The sequence below is a fragment of the Camelus dromedarius genome, chromosome 26 (assembly GCF_036321535.1).
Source record: "Camelus dromedarius isolate mCamDro1 chromosome 26, mCamDro1.pat, whole genome shotgun sequence".
Classification (NCBI taxonomy): Eukaryota; Metazoa; Chordata; class Mammalia; order Artiodactyla; family Camelidae; genus Camelus; species Camelus dromedarius.
This window is the reverse complement of record NC_087461.1, coordinates 28,360,972-28,387,877: the sequence shown is the minus strand read 5'-3', so window position 1 is coordinate 28,387,877 and position 26,906 is coordinate 28,360,972. Positions and strand designations below refer to the sequence as shown.

The following is a 26,906-nucleotide window of genomic DNA, read 5'->3' as shown; positions in this document are numbered from 1 at the left end:
CATTTGTTGCTGTACATCATTTGTTGCTGTGCACCGTCTCAGGGTCTTGCCCAGAGCCTTCTGAGCTAAAGAGAGATAAGCTGTCAGATGTTGAAGTAGTTGATCAAGACAAAAGGCCAGATGAATGTAACAGTCAAGCCTTCTATCACTTGTTGAGATGACACAGTTAGAGGTTAAACAGGAGAAAGTGCCAGCTCCCATGGTGGTTCACTTTCCCCCAGGACATTGCCCAAGACAATGGTCAGGTGGATCAATGAAAATATTTGTCTTACTTTCCAGGGAGCCCCCAAACCAAATGCTCCTGTCACGTTGGATCTGAGGTCTGTGGGGGAGCCAAAGGGTAAGGGCTAGGATAGCACAGAGAAAAATATTTTCAAGGGTCCCTGATAAGGTTATTTGGGCAGAGGTGCCTGAGAGCCTCCTCTGCAGTGAGACACTGATGATGAAGCCTCCAAGAGGAGGGCCTGGGCCAGGAAATGAGGTTAGTGTAAAGACATGCATGACTAGGGGCCCTGGGTTCTGAGACTGCAATTCATTGGCTGGGCACTGAGTCTGGGTGGGCTGAGCAGCTTTCCCCTGTGAATTTCCTCAAGTAAATAGTTTGCAATTGCCTATAGTTGGACTTAAATTAGACATAGGCTTTTGGCCTGGAGCCTGGCAAACTCAATTCTGTCTATGTGAATGATAGTAGTGATAGGACATTAGCCAACTAGTTTGGATGCTTTCAAAAAGAGCAGAGACCTAAGATTGATGTGCTGAATAGATCATGTCAGGGAGGGAGTCTGTGTGTAGGGGAGAGCATTGTCTAACATACCAGCCAGTGAAAGTCCTCAAGGGTCAAATGTAAAAATGCCAGTGAGGAGGAAACAGCTCCCTATTGAGTAACTTGGCTGAATAGAATAAATATTTCTCACCACATAAGGAAGAGGTGTTAATATACAAGTGATTTGATTTAAGGAAATTAAAGCAACATAATATTTCTTAACCTGAAAGATATTCAGCAAAAATATACCCATTATACAACTATAAAAATATACCAGTGAGGATTGTATTCAGCAGAATGTTACAACCTCATGTTCACCACAAACACAGGACTTTTTTTTTTTTTAATTATTTAACAACATGCCAAGTGATAGATTTTACAAAGGGGAGCTAATTTATGTTATCCCAGAAGAGACTTAATGTCTCAAGGATATGTAGGAGATATTCTGAAAAGTGTATCCCAGGTGGCAAATATGTGGACCACAAGATACCAAGGATCCTGGGCTGCTGGAGGGTCTGGATGAGGCCTCCCTGGGCCAAGTCTGATGGCAGGAGATAAAATTGGAGAGGCAATAAGATGTTCTTTTCTGATATAAAATTTAAAACTCTCAAAAAAAAAACACTCATGACATTTTCTTTTATTGTACCATATGTCTCCCCCCTTATAACTGTTAACCTAAGATATGAAATATTTTTTAGTGATATGTACTAATGATTTCCTAGAAAGGCATTATAATATATTCAGTCTAGAAACCCATTAGAATTGCTCTTTTAAGATTTATAGTCATGACTTTTTACTGTATGATTTTTCATGATTTTAGAAATGTGTATAAATTTTCCAAATTGTGAAAATAGCTTGATTTCCAGTTATTCATTTCCTTCCTATTTTTCTCTGAATGTGAAGCTATCATCTGAACAATGAAGCTGTCTGATCCCTCACAGCCAAAATGAAAGAGACCCTTAGAAAAGTAGTCCTTCCCTGAGAAAGCAAGAATATGCAGCTTCACTTATAAGGGAACCCAGAACATCTTAAATTTACCAACCTCACAAAGAATACAGGGATGTGATATTGGAATGAATGGCTAGAAGTAATTATAAAACTTTCATCCTTACAACCCTAACAGGTTTACTCCCATTTAGAAATCTCCAGTGCATGAGAAATCAAATTTGTCAATTTATGAACTTTTAATTCCTTATCATTAAGAGAATATGCTTCACGTTTCATTGTAATTTACTAAGTTCTTTCTGAAACTGCATTTCATGTTCTCCTTACACCTATCTGTGAGATAAAGTGAGCAAATGTTTTAATTCCAATTTTGTACATATGGAAATCAAAACAGAGAGAAAGGAAATAATTTTCTCCAATTTCTTGAAACCAGTCAGTGACCAAATTGGGTTTCAAATCTAAGTCTTCATTTTTCAAACACTTAATGGCCTAAATAAATAATTGGATCTGAAGGGCTGTAAAGTTAACCCAAGCAACAATAGATTTTCTCTAAGAAGCTTAATTTTCATGGGAAAATTATTGCACACATGTGGGTAGATAATATCATCCAATGTAGCTCAAAGAAGCAGAAAGGATAGGTCAAAAGAAAAAACATTTAGAGATGATAAATAATCATCATCCAAGAATACTGTAAGTATCTTCTTAGCTACATAAGCAAACATAAAATTGGAGAGTTGAAATTATTTAAGATTAGAAGTAGAATAAGAATCAGATGGCTTTTTTCAGGTCCTCAACATCAATTATATCTTTTTCTTTGTGATTAGTTAAAAGGAAACTATTTCTTCCCATTCAACTTCTGAAAGGAGAGTTAGGCAGTCTTTGCCTTTGACTCATAGTAGCTGGTAAAGATGAGGTGCTCAATAAACATTTCTCAAAAATATAGTCTTACAGAATGTTTTTAGTGCTCTTCATTTTTAAAATTCTTGTTTATTCTTGTCTCCAAAACAGATAGACAACATAAAAATAATAATAAAAAAAAAGAGTCATTGTTTTGGAATATGATGTATGTTTTAGCTGTGGTGTGTGCAATTAGCAGAGCAACGCTCCCCATTCTCTCTTGACTCATGAATCACAGCTGAGCCCAACACATGGCATCACCAAGTGACACACATACAAATTTTCATAAAATATAGTAATACATTTCTCACATAAATTATATTTATTGGATATTCATCAAGTCACAGGTTCTTTCCCTGCGTTTTCACAATGATTCAGGACTTGGGACAGTTTGGTTTTGGCAGCTGTTCTCATAATTGCCTGATTGTCAGTCATTAAATTTGCCCTGTTTTTTTAATAACCTATGGGTTCACGCACACTTGGTATAACAATGATTAAGCCTACACTTATTCAATTATCACTTTTTTATTGTAAAATATTTCTAAATAATTTTGAAAAGAAATTCAATTAACTCTTGCAGCATCTCTTAATGAGGGAATCAGATCACCAGTATTGTCTTTTTTGTTTTATTTTTGTTTGTTTTTGTTTTGCCAATGACCAGCACCAAGAGGTTGCTGGCTTTATTTTATTTTTTTAAATTAAAGTATAGTTGATTTACAATGTTGTGATAATGTCAGCTGTACAGCATAGTGATTTAGTATATATATATTACTTTTCAGACTCCTCCCATTATTGGTTATTACAAGAGATTGAATATAGTTCCCTGTGCTATACCTTGTGCGTCTGTTGATCCCAGACTCCTAATTTATCCCTCCACTGCCTTTTGCCCTTTTGTAAACATAGTTTGTTTTCTATGTCTGTAAGTCTGGTTTAGTTTTGTAAATATGTCCATTTGTATCATTTTTAGATTCAGCATGTAAGTAATATGATATTTGATTTTCTCTGACTTCAGATAATATGATAATCTCTAGATCCAAAAATAATTAATAAAAACCATTCTTAGTTTCTAATCAATTCTCTCATTTGGTGGACTCAACACTTGTAGATTTTAACTTTAAACTTTTAACTCTTCCCAAGGAACCCTACAAGTTCATAGTATGTAATATTTTGTATCTTAGTTATAGTGAAATTTAGATTCACAATTTCTCTTGCTGGGATGAAGAAAAATGTTTTTGAACTATAATAAATTCACATGACCATCTCATATAAGAATATCAGTGCATTTTCTGGTTCTTAATTCCTTGTCAATGCATAAAACTCGAGAGGAGTGCTATGAATAATATTTCCTAAGGAACAAAAAACATTGTTTTTAAATTTTAAAACATTGAGTGAGAGAGAAAACTTCTGCCAGAAGTGAAAAGTTATGCTATGTACATATTTTCCCATGACATATCAAAATATAGTGACTTAAAATCACATCTACCTGTTATTTTTTTGCAAGGTTTTGACTCAGTTTGGAGGTCTTGCTAATCTGAATTGAGTTGGTCTGACATTGCTGAAGGTTCTTTCTCCTGTATAATAAACTTATGAGTCAGTAGTGAACTGACCAGACTTGGCTGGCTTCAGCTGGGGTGACTTAACCCTGCTTGATGGGGTCTCTTAGCTGCCAGGAAGCTAGTCTCAGCTCATTCTCAGGTTGATGGTGAGGATTCAAGAGAGAGTAGGTCATGTCATGAACAGGACAATCAAAAGTGCACTCTTCTATCTTCAATTAATTTTCAGCTTATATCACAATTGTTAACATTGCTTTGACCAGAGCTTGCAACGTAGAAAAGTCCATTGTCAAAGGGAAGAGCAGAAAATTACAAAGTAAATGACAGGATTTAGAAAATTAATGAGACCATGAATGAAATTAGCCTACCACAAAAGGTGATTCACTTGTTAATAACACTGTTGAAGACCTGTCTTCTAAGACAGGGACTGATTCTCCATTGAAGGGTGAAGACAGTAATAATAATAATAATAATAATAATTAGAACAGATATAACAAAGCAGAAACAGACTCACAGATACAGAGAATGGACTGTTGGTTGTCAGGAGAGAGGGGTGTGGGGTGGGGCAAAGCTATTATAGAGGATTATGGAATACAAGCTACTATGCATAAAACAAGATAAAAAAAGACCTAATGGATAGCACAAGGAAAATAGTCACTATTTTATAATAGCTTTGTATGCAGTATAATCTATAAAAATATAAAATTTCCATGCTGTACACCAGAACTAATATATTGTAAGTCAAAAATACTTCAGTTTAAAATAAAAGAACTTAGTGAATGAAATGAGGGTCATTTGGTTTTCTACTATAAAATAATTACCATACAATAATTACTAGCTTCCTGATGGCATTTATAATGACTATAACTTTCAGTTAGAGGCAAACTAGGAACCTCTAAGAAGTCAAAGAAAACACATATTTTGCATGATTGACAAGTCTTTCCTTCCAAAATACACTCATACTTCAATTTAAAAAAAAAAATCTTTATTGAGAGCCTGGAAATACAGTTATGTTCAATTCAGAGTCGTTGCAGTTGAATTGGCAATTGAAATATAAAGAAATCCATGTGCCAATAGAGCTAAATACATGAATTCTATGGAGTGCTACATAATCAAAAACTAAACTTTGCCACATATATGCTTTACTCTAAAAGTCTTTATTGAAATATATAAATGATAAGACAAGTGCATAAAACTTAACTTTTCAGCTTGATGAGATTTCACAAATTGAAAACACTGACATAACCAGCTCTGGGATGCTTTTGAATGTTTTCTCTGTGTTGTCTCTTTCTTTCCCCTTATTATTGGCAAATACTTAGAATAGCAAGTGCATGTAGTGCAAAATGTGTGGCTCACACTAGACCAGATAGCTGACCATGTTTTTTTTTCCAGATGCATTTTTCTTGAGAGACATTAAACTGTAATATACTTGTTATCAGTGCATTGCCTCTCTGCTGCAAACCACCCTTAAATGACTGCTCTGAAATAATATATTTGGACCCTGTAGATGTTTCTCCTGTGGCAGATGGCATGCTTTGTTAGTAGAGAGTACCAGAGAGACACTAGAGTAAGAAAGGGGTTTCTCTTCCAAGTCTGCTGTGTTTTCCTAGGCAGGCTCCTGCACCATGTCAACTTCCAAGCTCAGCAGAGGGCATAGCTCCTCCAGTCCCTTGACTCCAGAAGTACCTGACTTATAAGCAGCTCAGGATATTCCTGGGGGGTAGATTTCTCCACCAACTCCACAGTGGCTTCTTAGTGGGGATTTTCCAGCAGGGTACCTCCTATTAAAAATTTCTTCCTGTACTCCCTGGGAGGCTTGTGGCCTCGGTGAACTTCTCCACTCTCTCATGAGCCTTAGATATACCCACCCTCTAAAAAGAGGTCTGGGTGTTCTCCACACTTCAGGAAATGAGTCTCTCCCTGTGGTTCATGATCTCATCTCTAGGAGATCTGGTTGTTATTTTATCTGTTATTTCTAGATTTTCTATAGGACCCTTTACATTTTAGTAGATGTTTCCCTGTTATAGTTAATACTTTTAATTAAAATGTCCACATTCAAGGTACCACATGGTTCCTGTCTCTGGATTAGTTCTTGACTGATGTGCTTGCTTTCTTCAGGGTCCCAGAGCTCTTCTGATTCAAGACATGATTCACAGTAGTAAAGTTGGGTGCATTTTGCATAGTATTATTTGTCAGTTTAATCTATGAAATTTAAAGTATCTGTCAATGAATATTAAGCTCAACTTAGTAGAATATTAAAATCAACCTGAGATATTGGAAAGGTAATTATTGAAATTACATTGAAAGAAAGAAGCAAATGTTATTGAAAAGCAAATCAAAAGGGAGTGGGAAGGAATAAACTGGGAGTTTAAGATTTGCTGACACTACTATGTATAAGGTAGATAAACAACAAGCTTATACTGTTTAGCACAGGGAACTATGTTCAATATTTTTCAGTGACCTATAATAAAAAGAATATGAAAAGGGATATATGTATGTATATGTCTAATTGAAATATTATGCTGTACACCAGAAATTGATACATTGTAAACTGACTATACTTACATTAAAAAAACATCAGAAATGTATATTATTTGAGTACAAATACCGAGACATATTTTGTTTTATCATTTGAATATATAATAGCATCAGAATATAATTTTAAATTGTCTTTATTAGTTATTTATATATGTTCATACAGTTAATTAATTGATCCATTGATTTGTACACTATATATGACTGGGTGATCCAACTTCTAGCCAGGAAAAGCATACTTTACATGGGATAACTGACCTTGTTACCTCCCTTCTCTGATTTCTCTTAACGCCTTTGGCGGATCATTCACTCATCTAAATTATACATCATATTTTTAGGCACGTTGATAACTTTATTCTGGTTCCACCTGGTCTCAAACACCTGGGAGACACCCCGTTTCCTAAAGATGATCATGTACTTTTCTCTGACAGAATTTAATGCTTCCCTTCATCTTTGGCCTTTAGCAGTATGAATTTATTTCTAGGTTGTTTTTTAATTCATTATTTGTTGAAAATTCTTGACCATTCATTTTGCAATTTTTTTTTCCTCATTCTTTTACTTTCTTTTTCCTTCTGGAACTTCAATTAAATATATTTCAGACTGATTGGCCTACATCTCTTGGATACTCTGTTCTTTTAAATTTAAATTATTAAAATTTTCCAAGAATTTCCTCTTTTGTTTTCATTTGAGTAATGTCTGTTGACCTATATTCAAGTCCACCAAGGCTTTCCTTGAATGTGTCAGGCCTACTGATGAGCCTGTCAAAGACATTCTTCATCCCCTTTGCTGGGCATGTGTTTAAATTTATTCCTAGCCTGCTCTTTGACATTTTCTTATTGTTTCCATTTCTCTGCTGAAATGACCCATCTATTCATGAATGTCTTCAAGTCTTTTCACTGGAGCATGTGATGTATTAATCATAGTGATTTTATATTCCCTGTCTGATTTTCACTTCTATTATTTGTTTTATCTTTCAACAGTGGATTCTTTTTTCTTTCCATTTCATAGGTCTCATAACTTTTAGTTGAAATCTACATATTCCATGTAGGGGGTCAGAAGCCTAAGTAAATAATGTTTAAGGCTGGAAATAGGCACGCCTCTTTTCCTGCTAGGCTTTCATTGAGGAGCTGAGCTGTGTTTCTGTTTTGCTGGTAGTTTCAATTACCTGCCATGCGTGGCCAACCTCAGGTTCCTTCAGTGTCACCTTGTGGTTAGGGCGGGAGCTAGACTGATAGACTATCTGAGTTTTATTCTGGAATGTGCTTGGTCCACCTTCAGTTGCAGATGTTCCCTGTGACCCTGCATCTTGGTCCCTGTGTGCTCTTATCCCTCTGCTGGGGGTTGGTCTGCTGTTGCTTGTTTCTTGGTCCTGGTTACTCCAGGTGGTGAGGAACAAAGAGGCTTTCCACATTTTCCTCATTTAGCATCAGTCTTCGGTAGCTCACGTGTCTCTGAGTTTTTGGATCTGAGTTTCCTTGGTGATCCTGCCCTGCCCTCCATGGTAAAAAGAAATCTTTAATTTTCTGAAACTAGGAGGATGTCTGCCTGTCTCCATTAACCAAACTCTGAGTTTTCAACCGCTTAAAGTGACAGGATTTACTGCCCTTTATTTTCAGCATCTTAAGACATTATTCCACTGGGGAAAGCATCCAGGTAAGAATTGTTTTCTCCCTCAGCAGTGCCATCCCAGGGCAACAGGAACACACCAAATGTAGGAGGCTTTCTCCACTCTTTCCTGCCCCCAGGCTTTTTCACAAGCAAACAGTGAGGTCCATGGAGAAGGGGCTGCGACCATCTGTGCTCCCAGGACTCCATACTCTCCCAACTGGGAGTGCTCAGCTTTGAGCAGTTCATTAAGGAGTTAGTTGATACTTTTGTATCTGTTTTCATCGCCATCTTGTCTCCTTCTGTTACCCTAAAAGGGGGAAGGAAAAGGCCCCAGTTCTTGACTTACTCAAAAGATAAGAATTCACATGGGATATGAAAGCATTGTGCAGTGAAAGATTTTATTAGGAAAGGTGAAGTACCCCTCCAAGAACAGGAGGCAGGCTGATCCAAGTGCAGACAGCAATGGTCTTTGCTCCTTCCTCTTGTACCCTCACTTAGAGGTGGTCTTTTGATTGATTGATGGCTCTTGCCCCTGGAGTGCTCAGTCATGTTTGTCCCCTTTTGTGAATGCCCTTATCCATGATGAACACAGAAAAACCCATGGAGGGGCCAGAACCTCAATGCTAATTATATTACAATGAGCACTGGGTCATGTCCGGTTAGGTCCTTGTCACTACCATGAAGTTCCATCCCTTTAGTTCTAACTGGTTTCTTGCTGGCACTCACTTAAAAGAAGTAAAGCCCCTTTATGCTGGAGGCAGGCATGCCACCATCATCCAGACCATCCTCTCTCTCCTCCATCTGTCTGCCTGGTGCCCCCACTTATCTAACTACCTAACACTTCCAGTGCTCTGGGACAGGTGAGGGATTGCCAGTGTCTTGTCTGTCTGGAGGCTCATGCCAGCGTTCCTCAAATTTTACCCTGATGGTAGCCGTTCAAAGTCAGCACTCTGATGGGTTCAGCAGCAGTGTGATTTTGCAGATTTCCCAGCTTCTTCTTATGGTTTGATAAGTATGACACTCTTTCCATGTGTCTATCCTTAGATGGAACCAGGTCTCTGTAATACATGTGATTAAATCACTAATTTTTCATGGTTACCAAGATTCCAGGTATTTTTGGTTATTATGTTATTAATATTTCATGATGAAACCAAAATAAAGATGTGTTCTCCTTTGAAATATGCCAAAATATAGCTTAAAATCTAAATGTTTTATTTTTATTCCATTAAATTAAAAAATACAGTTCCTGTCTATTTAAAGCAATAAGAAAGAGATTTGGGATTTTCTACGTATACTTAGGGGAACCTATGTACTTTGAAATATGTGACAATTTTTATTGAATTTTTTATACGTATTGCACACATGAGGGTATCTATAAGCTACATACGACTTAAAGTAAAATAATACTCTGATAACTGTAGAATTAATAATCATTTAAAAATATACGATGGCAAAGACACTTGAAGCCCTTGGAGGTTCCTCCCCACTAAATTCTCCTTTTTCTCTAGAGGTAACTCCTACCATGAGTCCTATGTTAACCAGTTCTTTGCTAGTCTTTGTATTTTTACTGTAAATGTATGTATCTGTAAAACATGCCATTTATTTTTGCCTGTTTGGAATTTTACATAAATTGAGCCATACTGCATACATGTATGACAGAGTCTGGAGTTCCATCTGTGTTAATATCTATGTCTATAAGTGTGGACTTTCAGAACAGGGACTCGAGCCAGACAGCCTTGTTTTGAATATTATATCATTAACTTAACAGCCTTCATAGAGAAGTTCCTTAACTTTCCTGTCCTGTTTCTTTGTGTGTAAAGCATATTGTCATATTAATTAAACAAATTAATGCAGTCGATTCATATAGCTAACTAATACAGCTCAAGGCTATATGACCCTTTAACTTTTAAAGCCCCTCCATTTTGAAGCGGCTCTATTTAAGAAATAGAAGACAAATTATAAATAACTATCAGTTACAAAATAAAATATTAATTACAATAAGAAAAAAATCACAATTATAAATATATTTCTAAATGTAACAAAAATAACTGACCATATAAACACATTCTAGGACTGTTTTCAGGTCCCTGGAAAGGCTTGTACAAATGAGGTGCTCGGAAACAAATTCCATCAGCTTCATGGCAAGTCTGACTCCGCATATGTAAAACACTTTGAATAATAGTTCTGTAAAAGTGACTGATATTTTTATGTATTTTTATTATGCATGTTAATAGAAATTTTTTACAGTATTGTTTCCTTAAGTGAAATAAAATTAATCTAACTAATTACATGTACCATCAAATAATATTGTCACATAGAATTTTCATAGTTTTGGTTTTAGTTTTCTTTTGTTGTTGTTGTTCTCAAAGTTTATTGTTGCAGGGATTAAAAAGAAATTGAAACTAATGCTGTTATTCACTCGTGCAGTTAAATACCTTCAGGCACATATGAGACACGGAGTGAAAATTTGAAGCTTATCTTTCTGCAGTCAGGGGTGGGGGACGAGGGAGGGAAGCAGGCTCCATCTCCGGGGGAGGGGGCTGTTTGCGAGTGTATGCGGGTGCGCGGTCCAGATCCGGGGATGCCCGCGGGCAGCGGGGTTCCCGAGGGGCGATCACGTCTCCCAGGTGCCCCCCTGGGGCTCTAGATCCCGCGCGCTTGGCACGACCAGCAGCTCGCCAGCCCCTCCCGCTCCATTTCGGACTCGCGGGTGGGCGTCAGAGGACGCACATCTGTCCCGCTGGAGACCTTTTCTCTCTCTGACTTGGACACCAAGCTGGGCCCAGTCAGCCCAAAGCCCCAGCTCCGGGAGCCCGGCTCTGACCGCGGATACTCGCTGGCCCTGCACTGAGGCCAGCGTGCCAGGACCTGAGCCCCTAACCTGCCTGGAGAGGTTCTACCCGGGGCCAGGGCCGGCCACGTGGGCAGTCCCCTCTTCCACACCAGACCTTGACGCTGGATGTCCCCGCTCCGCGTATCCCGCCGCCCCTGCCCAGGTCCGAATCCCGGCTGGGCGACTTTCTGGGCGTCGCAGCCACGTTAGGGACAGGGGTGCGCATCGCTGAACGGTGGCGCCCGCGCCGGGCTTACGTTGGAGCGTGGGCGGCAGCGCGAACTCGGGCGCAGCCACGCCGCCTGTGCCCGCGGAGCGAGGCGCTCCGGTCTCGTCCTGCAGTTACTTTCTCTCTCGGTCCCAACCCTCCCCGCACCCCTCCCGGCCTGGCCCCAGCTTCGCGCGGCCCCTCCCCTCCCCTTACCGCCTCCTCGCCCTGCTCTCCGGCTGCCCTCCCGCCGCTCCCACCCCCTGTCCTCCCTCCCCTCTCTCCAGCGGCCTTCCCCGATGGCCTGCGAGAAAACCAGCCCCCACCCCAGCCGGTAGCTGGCGCCCCACGGCGGCCAGCCCAGGCGCGAAGGGCAGCGGTCCGGCTCCCAGTCACCCAGCGTGGCGCGCGCGAGCGGGAGCGCGCCGCCACTCCTGGCTGGGGGCTCAGCTGCGCCGCCTGGTGGTAGCTTTTCTACCAGATAACGCAGTTGCTTCACTTTTTGTTTGCTACCAATTTGAAATAAGAATTTTAATTCCTGTACATTTCGTTTTCTGCTGTGTTTCTTTGAATTGATACATGAAATTTTTTACTTTAGGAAAGAAAGTTGTTAAGAGTAATGTATCTATCAAATTCAATTTATATATTTAATTTATATTTCACTGTGCTATTTATTGATAAAAAATTAAATGTCTAAGTAAATAGGCCAGTAAGAAATTGCCGTAATTTTTAGAAAATCACATAAATTTTTAGATAGTAGTATTTCTGTGACCTTCAATAATTAGAAGCTTGCCTAAATTACTTTTATTGCTATCTTATAAACATATATTGTGTGCACATAAAAAGCTAGGAAAATAGTTTTCATAATATTACAAAGTAAAAAGCATACTGACATAATCAAACTTAGAAAGGAAACGACTTTAATGTCACTGTATATCAAAGCAATGTATGTTACATAGAAAACCGCATTTAAAGTGCACTAATATGTGGAGACCATGTAATTTAGAACCGTGAGTACAAACCTAATATGAAATGGGAAAATAAACTTAAATTTACAATTGACCACATTGTAACAGACAGAATTTATCTTTTAGATCGTGACAAACGCCTATGGTTAAATACAGGTCTGAAATTCAGCTGCTGGAGTCCGGTGTAATCACACCTGATGTTCACTGCCTTGTACATTCTGACTGAAAAGTGCTCATCACCTACAGGTTGTCAAACCTTGTGATTATTATTCTCACACAATATATTACAGTCAATTAGCACTAGCCATACAATTTTCAAAATTTTAGAAATGTACTACAAATTTTCTTTCCCCCACACCAGTTCCCTTCTGTGCTGTCTTGAAAATAAAGTTAGCAATCAACTCAGTATAATACATTATTTTAGGTATTTCCTATTGACTTTCCAGATATTAGCACCGTGAGGCAACTGTTTAATAGTGTTGAGGCCTATAAAGATTTAATCACTGAGAAAATATTTATGGAGTGTCTATTAGCAGCAAGACTATAGAGACGTAATAAGGGTTCTGAATAAGTCAAGATTTTGTCCCTGAATATAAGTGTCCATTCTAAGGCTGTAGCTCTCCTTGGTGACTGAGAATCACAATCACACATTTGATTTCATCTGTTTAAGATTGGGAGAATGCTGAGAAAATCAAAGAGTAAAAGATCAGAAATGCTGAATCAGGATGGAGGTAAAGAGTAGAACTGATGTATCTGTGTTAAAGAAAAACTCAACAGGTGATTTTGATGTTTGGCTAAAGTAGTGGAGAATTGGGAAAGAGGAAGATGGGTTAGTAATTGTAAAATCACAAGAGCAGGTCAGTTCTGGAGTCTGACTGGTTGGATGCCAATCTTAGACAATTGCTTTGACGGATGTCTTATTCTGCTGGGCTGCTGTGACAAAATCCTACAACATTAGTGACATAAACAACAAAAATGTCTTTCTTACAGTTCTGAGGCTAAGTCCAAGATCAAGGTATGAGCACATTAATGTCGCGGGTGAGGGCCTCACCTTATGGCTCATAGCCAGTCTTCTCCTGTGTTCTCAAATGATGGAATGGGTGAGAGATCTCTGTGGGGTCTCTTTTCTAAGGGCACAGACCCATTCTTGGGGGCTTCACCCACACAACCTAATCACCTCCCACAGGCACCAGGATTTCAACAGATGAACTGTGGGGTGGGGCACCCAAATATTCAGCCCATAGCGGTCGATGACCCCCAAACTTAATTTAACATCAGTATATAACATTTTTCTTGTATATAACATGGGGCTAATAGTAGTACATTTTAAAAAGATAGTTTAAAGGATGAAATTTAATTATTTATTTAAATTCTTAATCACAGTGCCTGACATATTGAAGTGATCAATAAATATTTATCGAGTTTTACTTTAAGTGTAGTGAAAAGATCCATGCTTTATTCAAAGTGGGGAGGCAATATTAAAATATGACTTATTCAGAAATGCTGTCTGGAATGGTGATTGTAAAGTTGAGTCTGGAAGATTCTGCTTCCACTTAGAAGAAAGAGGAAAAAACATGAAAAGATGTATAAGTTAGAAGCGATCACACAATATCCTGATTGAGAAAATATCTAAATTAAAGGGATTTCTTGTTGCAGAATGACACAGATAGCAAATTAAGATACTTTAAAAAACATTCTCAAGGTTATATTCTTGGATAATTTTCATTTCACTGGGTGAAGGGATCTTGATTATAGCAGATATTGAAGGGCTGTGCTTTCTAGGTAGCCATATAGGAAAACGGTGGAAAACTTGTTTATTTCAGGTCTTAAGGGTTATTTTTAAAAGATTATTTGAAAATAGACTTTAAAAACACGTTATTCAGTTTGGCATAAAAGAATATATAAATGTAATTACAAATATCAGGTACACTTTGTATTTGAATGATCGTTTCCAGTTATTCTCATCCAGCGAAGGGGTTCATCTTTGTTCTGATGTGGTCCCCCTGAGCTGTTCTGCTTGTGACAAAGCTTTCTCATGCTTGCATCCCTGTGTGCTTGTCTATCTTACACACACTGGATATCTTACTGTTACACTTCAGGTCATCGAGAATTCTTTTTGGCTCATGAGACTTTTCAAAATATTTTTAACTTGAATCATCCTGAATTGATATCTGCAGAAGTTTGACCTCTTCCCTATGATACCCGGCCATGTGTGCACTAGCTGCCTTGGTGTTAACTAGAGGGATGGCTCTGGCCTTTCTGTTTGGAATCTCTGTTCTACTGCCTAAGTGCTCGCCCAGGAACCCTGTTTTTCATGATAGCCTGCGGTGGTGTTGGGGGTGTTATCACACATTAGTGCTACATGGCGATGTCTTTGTTAGGGTCAAAGCCCCAGATCCTCTCCCATTGTCCAGGTCATGAGGCTTTTCCTGTAAGTCCACAAAAGCTCCCCCTGGGAGCTGCAGAAACATGATATGCATAATCTTCTATAATATGACATTGAGGAATTTTATTTTGTTTGATAGTTATTAAGAATATATTCTTCTTGATCTAAATAATACGGCAGCCAGAACACACAGGATGTTTCCCTTTCTATTCAGCCCCTCCTCCTCTTCACCCTCTCCTTGACTTTCTTGATGGAGAGAATATTTTCATCATTCGAGACCTAGATTCAACAGCCCCATAATAATTTTTTTTCTTGATTGCCATCAATCTGTGTCTATCAGTTGGAGGGAAGCCATTTTTAACAGAAATGCACATGTTGTGAATACAGGTAAATTCAGAAACACAATAGAGTAGATTTTTGGAGCCATGCTTTGTGGATATTGCTAAGTCCCTGGATGCTACCATATTTTAAAGATACAGGGATAAAAAATAACAGATGAAGGAAAGTTTTGTTAAACAAATGATGCTGACACAATTAGTTACAGTTTAGAAAAAGAAGTAAAGATGGATACTTACTTCCTTAAAACAAATTTTGAAAGGAAATTTTAAAGGGTTTGATGGAATTGTTACATCAATAAGGGAATGAGGGAAATGTATTTGGAAATGTATTAAATTAGAATTAAAAAGGGTTTTCTAATCATAAAGTTAACATAAAGAATGAAAAAAAAATCCCAATCAAAAATGTTCTACACAAAAATTAAAAGATGAGGAATACATTAAAAGTAAAATTGAAGAACCAACATGAAAAATAGTGAACTCAAAACTTAAAAACTGGAAAAGATAATAAACAATTCTTAGAGGGTACATCCTAATCATTACCGCATATATGAACAAAAACCTTTAAATAACACCTATAGTAAGAGATACTGAAAATGTGCAAATCACAGCTTAAGAAGACAGGTGCACCATCCCCTCCTGGTCATCCTCATTCTCTGCTGCTGAGACAGTGAAGACACCACCTTTGACTCTAGTTTACAGGCTGTTGTTTCCTGACCTCAGGAGATCTGTCAACTTTTCTCCCCTTTACCCATTCATTTCCACTGTATTTCTAGCCTCTCATCTTCAGACCTATCAGGATATTTGACCTCCTTTGATTTGGGCATTTTTCTCTCTGCTTGCTTCTTTGTTCTCCTTTCCTGTCTTTATTCCTATTTCAGTTCATGATTGACAAGGTCAGCAGTGTGTGTAGGGGCTTAAAAGCCCGGCCTCTGGAGGAAACTTACTGGTGTCTGAGCCTAGCTCTGCTAACTAGGGGCCAAGTGAAACTAAGAAGATGACTTGACTTCTCAGTATCCCCCGCTCTAAAATGGGAGGATTGTAGTAGTCTCTTGTCATTGGTTTGTTATAAGATCAAATATGTCAATATGTATGGATTACTTAGATTAAGTATCTGGCATATAATAGCTGCTATGTAAGTAGGATTCAAATGCACTGATGATCTGTTTTTTCATTTTGCATACATAGTTTGGGTTATATTTCAAGCTTACAGTGTTTTGTAATTCAGTGTTTCTTCTTTAGAGAAACATATTGATCATTCTTTCTAGATTTCTAATTTTTTAAAATTCATAAAGATTCCATTAGCCAAAGTGATATATGGCTTTATTTTAATAAACTTAATTTTTCATTTTTATGTACTCCATACATAATTTATTTTTAATAACAACTTTATTGAAATATAATTCTCATATGATAAAATTAACCCCCATAAATGTGCAATTTAGTGGTTCCTAGTATATTCCCAACATTATTCAGTCATGAAAGCTATTAAACTTTAGAATAATAGGATTCCATAGCTATTAGTGGTTATTTCTAGCACCCCACCCCCTCAGCTCCTGGTAAGACTAACATATTTTCTGTCTCAATAGATTAGGCCATTCTGGACGTTTTCATATAAACTGACCCCTACAATTGGAGGCTGTTTTCATTATCATAATGTTTTCAAGATTCATTTATATTGTAGTATATATCAGTACTCTATTCCTTTTAATTGGTAAAAAAAAAATTCTATTGTATATAGGTATTCAATTTTGCTTTTGCCCATTCATCAACTGATAGCTTTTTGAGTTGTTTTCACTTTTGGTTACTATAAACATTCGTGTATAGTGTGTGTGTAGACATATGTTTTTATTCTTTTGGATATATGCCTAGGAATGCAATTGTTACACACAGAATAACTCTTTGTTTAAATTTTGAGGAACTGTCAAACTGTTATTTAGAGTGGGTACACCATTTAATATTCACACCAGCAAAGCTGAAGGTTCCAACTTTTCCACATCCTTCCAAAAGTTGTTATTGTCCTTTTTTTTTTCATTTTAGCCATCCTAGCAGGTGTGAAGTTGTATCTCATAGTGATTTTTATTTTCATTTCCCTAATGACTAATGAGGCTGGACATTTTTTACTGTACTTATTTTTTATGTGCTCTCTGTAAATTTTTTTTGAACAATATCTATTAAAATCATCCAAGATGTACTGCAGATAATGGTTATCGTGTCTCTTTTCATGCCAATACTTTTTTTTTTTTTTTTTTTTGCCTGGCGGCACTTGCTAGAACTTGGGAGTAGCAGGCCCTTTTGTATTTCTGACTTAAAAAATAATGATTTTAGTGTTTCACTGGTGATTACTATAGGTTTTTGTAGAAATGCTTTTTCAGGTTAATACAGTGCCTTTGCATTCCTAGTTTACCAAGAGGTTTTTTTCAAAAAAAATTTATTATGAATAGATGTTGACAATTAAGGCTTTTTGTATATCGGCAAAGATGATTATATGGCTTTTATAATTAAGCTCCTAACATGGTGAATTACATTGACACATTTTCAAACATTGAACAGTCTTTTATTTCATTCTTGAGGTAAACCCTAATTGGTTATGAAATATCAAGTACATGCTAAATTGTATTTGCATATATTTGGGATTCTAATATCAATATTCAGAAGTGAGATAATTTTCCTTTCTTGTACTAGTTTAATCCAGTTTGTATATCAGAATTTTACTGGCCTTGTAAAATGAATTTGTTAGCTTTCTTTTTCTATTCTTTGAAACAGTTTATATAAGTTAGGAATTATTTATTCTGTAAAAGTTTAGTAAAATATATGACATTCTTTTGGGAAACATATTGGATATTTTTATTTTAAAAATTACTATTGTCAACTGCTGTAGCAGGTGTTCTTAAGATCCAGAATTTATATCTAAATCTTTAGATGAAACCTTCCTTAGATATATGGTCCCTAATAATCTTCCTTAGATTGCCCTCAGATGACTTTTTAGCACTTGGAGAATAGAATGTCTTTTCTGGTTACACACATTCTATTTTTTTTAAAAAAATCTTCAAAAATTTTACATTGTTCTTTATTGAGTTTAATCTCATTAGTTTTGATTCATCATTACAGCTAACTGAGGTGTTTTAATTTTTAATTTGTTTAAATCATTTAAAAACTGTTTTTTTGTCTTTAAAATATTTTATTTTGAAACAACTTTAGAGCCACAGGGAGTTGTAAAGAGAGCTTAGAAAGTTCTATTTACCCTTCTTTCTGTTTCCTCCAAAGGTTACATCTTACACAATTATAGTACAACATCATAACCAGAGGTTTGACATTGGTACAATGTAAGTGCAGTCTGCGTTATTTCATCCCGTGTGTGGATTCCTGTAATCACCACTACAGTCAAGATACAGAATTGTCTCATAATCGCAAAGATCTTTCCTATGCTATTTCTTTATAATTACACACTCCCCCTCCCCTCCACTATTCCTGACCTCTGACAACCACTCATCTGTTTCCATCTCTATAATTTTGTTATTTTGAGGATTCTTGGTATATACTAGATATGAGTCCTTTGTCAGATGTGTGTAATTTCTCCCATCACATAGCTTGCCTTTTCTTCTTCCCAGGGTCATTTGCTGAGCAACAGTTTTAACTTTTGATGAATTTTCTTCTTGATTCATTGATTTTTCTCTATTTTTTGTTTTACATTTCATTAATTTCCTCTCTTTATGTCCTTTCATTTGCTTGCTTTGGGTTTATTTTTATCTTCTTCTAGGTTATTAAGGTGAGAACTTTGATTATTGATTTGAGATTTTTTCTCTTTTCTAAAATTTTTCCTTTTGGCACTGCTTTAGTTATGTTCCACACATTTTAATATTTTGTATTTTCCACTTTCATCCTGTTCATATAGTTTTTAGTTTCCCTGAGCCTTCCTCTTTGATCCATAGATTATATAGAACCATGTTGTTTAGTTTCCAAGTGTTTGGGGGAATTTTCTCGTTACCCATCTGTTGCTGATTTCTGGGTTAATTGCATTGTAGTCAGAAAGCATTGTCTGTATGGTTTCAGTTCTTTTAAAGTTATTGACGTTTGTATTACGATCAGTATTAAGTTTACTTTGGTCCCCTGTGCACTTGAAAACAATGTGCGTTCTGCTCCTGCTGGGCGGAGTACTCTCTTCGTGTTGGTTAGACCCTGCAGGTTGATAGTATTGTTGAGTCCTGTATCCTTACTGAGTTCCCCTCTACTTGTACCATCAGTTGCTGAGAGAGGGATTGAAGTCTGCAGCTGTAACTGTGCACTCTTCTACTTCTCCTTTTGGTTTTTGCTTCATGTATTGTGCAGCACTCTTCTTTGGTACATACACATTTAGAATTGCTATGTCTTCTTGTTGGATTGACTTTTGATCATTATTTAATATCCCTCTCTGTTAGTGGTAATTTTCTTTGCCATAAATTTTACTTTTTCTGATAGCAATGTGTCCACTCATACTTTCTTTGATTAATGTTTATGTGGAATATCTTTTTTCATCTTCCTAATTTTAACCTACATATAGGCATACCTTGGAGATGTGGTGGCTTTGGTTCCAGACCACTGTAATAAAGCAAATATCACAAGAAAGCCAGTCACATGAAATTTTGGTTTCCCAGCCCATTTAAAAGTTATGTTTATACTGTGCTGTAGTCTGTTAAGTGCAATAGCATTATGTCTAAAACAGCAATATATGTACCTTAATTTAAAAATATTTTATTGCTAAAAAATGCTAACCATCACCTGAGCCTTCAGTGAGTCGTGGTAGTTACATCAAAGACCTCTGATCACAGATCTCCATAAAAAAAAATAATAATAATGAAACAGTTTGAAGTGGTGTGAGAATTACCAAAGGGTGACACAGAGACACGAAGTGAGCAAATGCTGTTGGAAAAGTGGTGCTGATAGACTTGCTTGATTCTGAATTGCCACAAACCTTCAATTTGTAAAACTCAATAAACTGAAGTGTAGTAAAACAAGTATGTTTGTATACTGTTAAACTGAAGAGTTTCTTATAGACAACATAGAGCTCAGTCATTTTTTTTAATTGAGTACTCTTTAACTGGTGTGTTTAGACCACTTAGATTTATTGTGGTTATTGATTAGTCCTTTTTCTGTTTGTTCTGCTTTTCACTTCTCTGTTTTGCTTTACCTGACTTCTTGTGGATTACCTGAAAATGTTTCAGAACTTAATTTTGACTTATCTGTAGTGTTTTTGAGTACTTCTCTTTGTGTATCTTTTTTTTATATTGAAGTTGAGTCAGTTTACAATGTTGTGTCAGTTTCTGGTGTACAGCATAGTAGTTCAGTCATACAGATATATTCATTTTCATATTCTTTTTCATTATAGGTTACTACAAGATATTGAATATAGTTCCCTGTGCTACAGCTCTTTGTGTATCTTTTTAAGTGGTTACTGTAACTATTACATTATATACACATAACTTTTCTTAGTCTGTTGGTGTCAACACTTACCAGTTTGTTATGATAGTCTTGTATGTTTCCTCTTCACACACTGAGAAGCGCATCAGCATTTTAATTTTTGCTTCAACTACCAAACAAAATTTAGCAAGCACAGGAGGAGAAATAAACTGTAATTGTCCAAATTTGTACTCTTTTTATTGTTCTTCCTTCCTTCCTGATGTTCCAGAATTCCTTCTTTAATCATTTTCTCTTTGTTTTATCCATTCTTTTAGAGTATATATGTTGGTTGACAAATTGTATTAGTTTTGTTCATCTGAGAATGTCTTATTTTGCTATTTAAAAACATTTTATTATTGACACAACATTGTAAGCTGACTATACTTCAGTTAAAAATACATACTTAATGTAAAAATTTTCCTTTTATTGAAGTACAGTCCGTATATAATGTTGTTACTTTCTGGTGTACCACAGAGTGTTTCAACTTTATATATATAGGTCGTTATGAGGTACTGAATTCCCATTCTGTACTGGAGGACCTTGTTCTTTATCTATTTTATAGATAATAGTTAGTTGATTTGCTCTTCATTTTTGAAGGATATTTTTGCTGAATACAGAATTCTGAGTGGGCAGTTCTCTCAACACTTGAAAAATATGTAACTTCCTTTTGGGCTCCCTGATTTCTGATGAGAAATTTGCTGGAGGCATTCAGAATTTTTTCTTTGGTCTTTAGTTTTTAGGTGTTTAACTATAATATGTCAGAGTGGATTTCTTTGGGTTAAGAACTGTTTGGAGTTTGTTCAGTCTTAAATATTTAGGTTTGTTTATATTTATTTATTTATTTATTTATTTATTTATTTATTTATTTATGACAAATTTGGCAAAATTTTAGCCATTGTTTCTTTGAATAATTTTCTAGCCCTACTGCTTTATCCTCTCTGGGACTCAGAATGCATAAATGTCACATTCATTGATATTGCGCCCATCTGTCCCTGACACCCTGTTCATTTTTCAGTCTATTTTCTCTTTGTTTTTCAGATTGGGTAAATTCTATTGTCCTGTCTTCAAGTTCAGTGATTCCTCTGTTCTTTTCTGATGTTGAGTCCATGTATTGAGATTTTTATTTCAGGTATTATGTTATTTGGCTCTAAAATTTCCATGTAGCCTTTTACCTTTGCTGTGATTTTGTGTTTCTTTGCTGTCTTTTTTGTTTGTTTTTCATTTGTTTCAGGTGTGTTTGTAGTTGCTCACTGAAGCATTCTGTGATGGCTTTTAAAGTCTTGTTTGGTAATTGTTACCTGTGTCATGCCAGTGTTCGTATCTGTCTATCATCTTTTCTCATTTCAGTTCAGATGTTCCTGGTTCTTGCTATGTTGAGAGAATTTTTGTTATTCAATGCTGGACATTTTGGGTATTATATTATGATGTTCCAGATCTTATTTAAATATTATGTTTTAGTAAGTCATTTCTGTTAATGCTCCAGCAGGGAGAAGGGGATAATGCCAGTTAGGAATTGAAGCTCAGATTTTAATCTTGGCCTTTGCTGACACTCATTTGGGGAGGGGCTCCATTTTACTGCTAATTGTGGACCAGAGTTCGGGCTTCTCCCCAAGGCCTCTGCACATACCATCTGGCTGGGATGGCAAGGGGTGCCCTGGTGTCATTGGTGGAATTCCTGATGTTCCACTGGGCCTCCTGTCATAACCCCAACATGGAGGCAGTGGAGGGGGATGGAGGTGCTGGTTCCGCATGTGGTGTCTACACTGCAGGTGGGGGCTTGTTTTCCTGTAATGTTTGGCTGGAGTCAGGCAGTTACTGTGTAAGTTTTCTGTGTTTCCACTGTCCCTTCTTCTCCTTTGGCTGGAGAGAGCAGGCTTTCTGGGGACCTTTTTCACTTGCTCCCATTGGTGTTTCTGGGTTGTTGGCTTCCCTGGCACCTAGTATGGGATGCATGAGACAAAAAGAAAACTCAGGAAGTCACCACTGTGTAGTTCCTCAGGTCCAGATCCCTGGCCAGTCTGCCACATTCTCTTCACCTCTCAGCATGTTTTTGTTTCTTTCAAATATAAAGCCTAGGGAGTCTAGCCATGCTTAGTGGGAAGAGCAGGGAAAAGTATGTTTATCCATCTTTCCAGAAGCAGAAGTCCAAATTTAATTAACTTTGAATGGGTAATACATTCATGTGACATACAAGTTGAGTGATATAAAAAGAAGTTACAGTGAAATTAACTTTCCCCCATCCAATTCCCCTGATGGCAACAGTGCTTCTGGTTACTTGTGCTTCCTTCTGAGGTAACTTTACAGATACCAGCAGACGTACACAGATGCATTGTTACCCAGGTGGTGGCATACTGCATACACCGTATCACATCCTGTTTTTTTCTTATAACACTCCATTTTAGTGAACCTTCTGGATTCATACAAGAAGAATTTCTTTACCATTTTTCATGGCCTCATGCTGTTCCAGTGCATGGAGATGCCATGTGTATGTAACCACTTGCACTGTTTAGGTGTTGGTCCTGTTACCTGATATATTTATTTTCCCTTCCATCTTAGTGTCTTCTGCACATTTCTTATGTTTTCTGTGTACGCCTGAGTCAGGGTCCTGTGTAAGCTGAAGTGTGTTGGAGACAGCTGCTGGTGACTGAAGTCTTCATTCTATGATAAGTCATATGTATCCTCCATAAGTATTTGGAGATACTCATTACAGCTGCTTTCCTAGACTTGGTTCCCCATCATGTTCACAAGGGCCCTTTGGTCCACAGCTTGCTTTTCATAGGTGTCAACAAAAGATTTTGAGTATAAGCTCTATACACCCTTATTCACTTTCATGGGTTTAGGTGCTGCCACATAATAGTTAACAGAATGTATGTGCTTTGTTGTTGTTATTTCTAAGGGGCACGAAAACACAGGCCTACTATGATTTGGGGTCAGAGTACTTGTATCTACCTTTTGGGAAAGATAAGATTTACTTTGTTATCATTTAAATTTTTGAGCGTGGTAGTTTCATTCTCACTAAATTAGCACTTTTTCTTTAGGGTGGTGATTTTTTCTTTTGAGTAGAAATATTGCCCTCAAATTCTTGGTGAACTTGAGTAAAGTCATGAATTGAAGAACCTTTTTGCCTTTGTCTCTTGATAGTCTTTCATGTTCTCTTGGCAGTTTAATTCTAAATCCATGCATAATTAAGTTTGGTCTTGCACAGAGGATGGAGTCTGGAACTTGCACTGATAGATTGGAACTTGCACTGATAGACTGTGTGAAGATTTTTTTTTAATTTCAAATTTTTAATTTGATATTTCCAAATATATAAAACATCAAGATTCTTACACCAGTTATCTCAAATGAAACCATGCAAAGCAATTTTAAAGTGTATACAACAATCATTCCCCCCTTCAGTTTTGCTACTTTATACAATTATGTGATAGACAGAAAATTGAATGGTATGTGCCTAGTTAGAAAATTTCACCTGTTTACAAAAAAAAAAAGGAAGAAATTAAGAAAGCTCAAAATCGAACATGTAGGATACTTGCTACTTTGTGTCTGCAAGTCAATTTACAAACTTTTTTTTTTAATTTAATAGGCACATGGGACTGAAAATTTTAGCTGCCCAGTTTTATCCAACTACCTGACAGAAAGCAGCACAAATGAAAGTCCCAACACTGTAAACTTTGAAGGACTGAGAGAGTAGACACTATTTATTATCTGAAGTAGATTCAATTGTTAAGCTTGCAAATGTAAGCTTTTTTCTCTTAACAGAAATAAATATCCTCAGGGCCTTTCCTCTAGCTTCGGTGGGCTGAATTCAAGAATAGTGAAGAACCCCTCATGTGAAATTTAAAGTTTGACAACTCTGAAGTATTCTGATGCAAATTATACAAAATTTTGCTAGTTGCATAGACCAAAGACAGGTGGTTTGCTAAATGGCACTGAAGAAAATCCTGACCCAAGTGGCACTACTTGGTCCAAATGTTACTGACCAAAGAAAATGATACAACAATATTTATAGGCTCACCTTTAAGAAATGGTTGACATTAATACTATACATATTTTACACATCAAATACATAGTCCAAGAGTTTATAAAAGAAATTGATGCATTATTACCTTTAAGAATATCAATGTACAACATGCCCAGGCCCCCCAGTACTTGTGGCATTTCAGGTGGACAGTGTTATGTACAAAAACAATTCAATTTCTCTGCTGTGTTAAGTATATAATTTAAAGAAACTTCAGAGATTACTGAGGAAAAAACAGTCCACTGAAGATTGATAACAAGTGTCAATCTGTGGGATTTTTAAGTATTTCCTTTAAAAAAAAAAAAACCCAGAAAACATAACCTCTGTACAAAGAAAAATATAAAAATTCTGGAAGATCATGTCTGATCACACTACATAATTTAGAATGAAATGTCAGTGGTTTAAAGTTTTTCTGTCTTATTCCTTTGGCAGCCTTAATTTGTGAACTAATACTCGTATTTAGCTCAGCTGCTTTTATGGCACAAGAGCCCAGTTTCAAAATGGTGGCACTGATTTTCCTTATAACAGCACTATTTTCAGCAGCAATTATATTTTTAAAGGTTAACAATTTTTACAACAAATGTCTAACTATGCTTCTTCCTACTTTATACTCAACAGTTATGATCTTTACAAAAAGCTAATATCTACATAGAGAACCACCTTTTACTTGCCCCATCTCATCTCTGACTTGGTTGAGGAAGTACAGGCATTTCAGATTAGGTATTTATGTGTTTTGGATGGGACTCTTGGATTTATGTGAATATAAAAATAAGACAAAATAATTCTTAGTCAGGTACATTCCAGTGTCCCAGTAATTAGTTACATGATAAATAGTACCTACCTGCTGACCACCTATAAAAGATGAGACATTCCGAGGCACCCTAAAAACCTAGGTCTGTAACAGGTGAACAAGAAGGCCATTTTACTCAATTCTGATGCAGTCACCACTGACTGCTATTTAAGGTGTTTACTGGTAACCAGCAAGTTTAACTGAAGAGATGTCACTAAATTCAAACTGAAAATATATATTTAAAAGCAGCAATTTACATTGAGGGAAATATGGTTCTTGTGTGTTCTGTGTAAAGAGAGATTATGAATAAAGGGAATTGGCAACTGAGCACCCTAATTCAATTCCATGAATACAGGTTCCATGATAAGATATCTACTACATGCATTTTGCTTACAGTAACTGCCTAAAACTCACCAGCTACATAGAGTTAAACTCTGTATTAAAGGACTATTGAGTTACAGGGGAATTGGCCATATCAGGTAGCTAGTGACATAGTACCAGTTGTGAAAATTGAGATAAATGAGTTGACAAATGGATTCATTGAATATGTTAATATTGTGAATGAGAAGACAATTCACCAGGATAACATACCCACATGTGTGTTGATCTGACAAAAACCACAGACTGACATCAAATGGATAAAAAAATACTGGGGAAAAAGTGAAAATGCCAACCAAAATAACAAGGTGGGTGGGCTGGGTGGGAGAGCACATTTAAGGCATCTAAAAAAAAAAAAATTCCACATGGCTTTGGCTTATTAAAATATTTTACACTATCTTTCTTTTTTTTTTAAGAAGATTTGAAAATGCCTAAAAGACATGCAGATTGTTAAAAAAGAAAAAAAAATCCCGCATGGCAAATTCAGTTTGTAAGCGTCATTCATATATTTGCCAAGGAAAATAAAGAAGCCTCTGCCCACGAGATTGCACATGGTGGAAGAGGTCCTTCCAACCCTGTCTATCTTATGCTGGATGGCAGCCCAGAGGTTCTCTGTGCAGCAGCTACAAACAAGGTGTTACTCTCTGGAAGGGAAGGGACTGTGGCATTTCCACTGGTTAGCGAGCAACCCAGCTTTAATTTTTCCAGATACTCTGCATGTACAGGCTTATGACACTGGAGAAATTGATGGCATCCTTTGCTTTGAACCACTCTGTCTTCCTTCCTGTATTAACAGAATCTTCCCAGTCTTCTAATATTTCAGTGACAATAAGGACATAGACATATGCCCTGTGCTTTCTGTCTTGGTTCTCATATATGCCCAGGAGTCTGCCTGATTTTCCTTTGACTCCAGCCTCTTGGTAAGCCTCCCTCACGGCAGCACCGGCAGGCTCCTCCTGGGGCTCCAGTCCTCCTCCTGGGCCAGTCCACTGGTCCGGGACCGACGCCTGTCCACCTGCAGCACCTCGTCCTCCTGCACGCTCCGGAAGCACAGGGACGCCGCCCGCTTCTTGAAGCCCTCGCGGTCCTAGGTCCGCGGCCTAGGGGGGCTTGGACCTCATCGCAGAGGCGGGCTCTCGCTGCCGCGGCCCCTGCGGAGGCCGCCACCCCGCCGGGGCGCGGGGGCGAGGGCGAGTCGGGGCGCAGGGCGGCGCGGCCGGTCAGTCCCGGAGCCCGCCGCCCGCTCTCCCCGG

At 37.3% G+C, this 26,906-nt stretch overlaps 1 long non-coding RNA gene and 1 pseudogene across 1 annotated transcript; both read right to left on the bottom strand.

The window, feature by feature from the left end:
• Nucleotides 1-8,680: 8,680 nt before the first annotated feature.
• On the bottom strand, nucleotides 8,681-11,728 carry LOC135319371 (uncharacterized). Its single transcript, XR_010377890.1, has 2 exons — nucleotides 11,559-11,728; nucleotides 8,681-9,359 (listed from the first exon to the last, which is right to left on the bottom strand). It is a non-coding gene; the product is annotated as an uncharacterized LOC135319371 (long non-coding RNA).
• Nucleotides 11,729-26,199: 14,471 nt separating this feature from the next.
• On the bottom strand, nucleotides 26,200-26,743 carry LOC135319370 (diphosphoinositol polyphosphate phosphohydrolase 2-like; annotated as a pseudogene).
• Nucleotides 26,744-26,906: the final 163 nt, after the last annotated feature.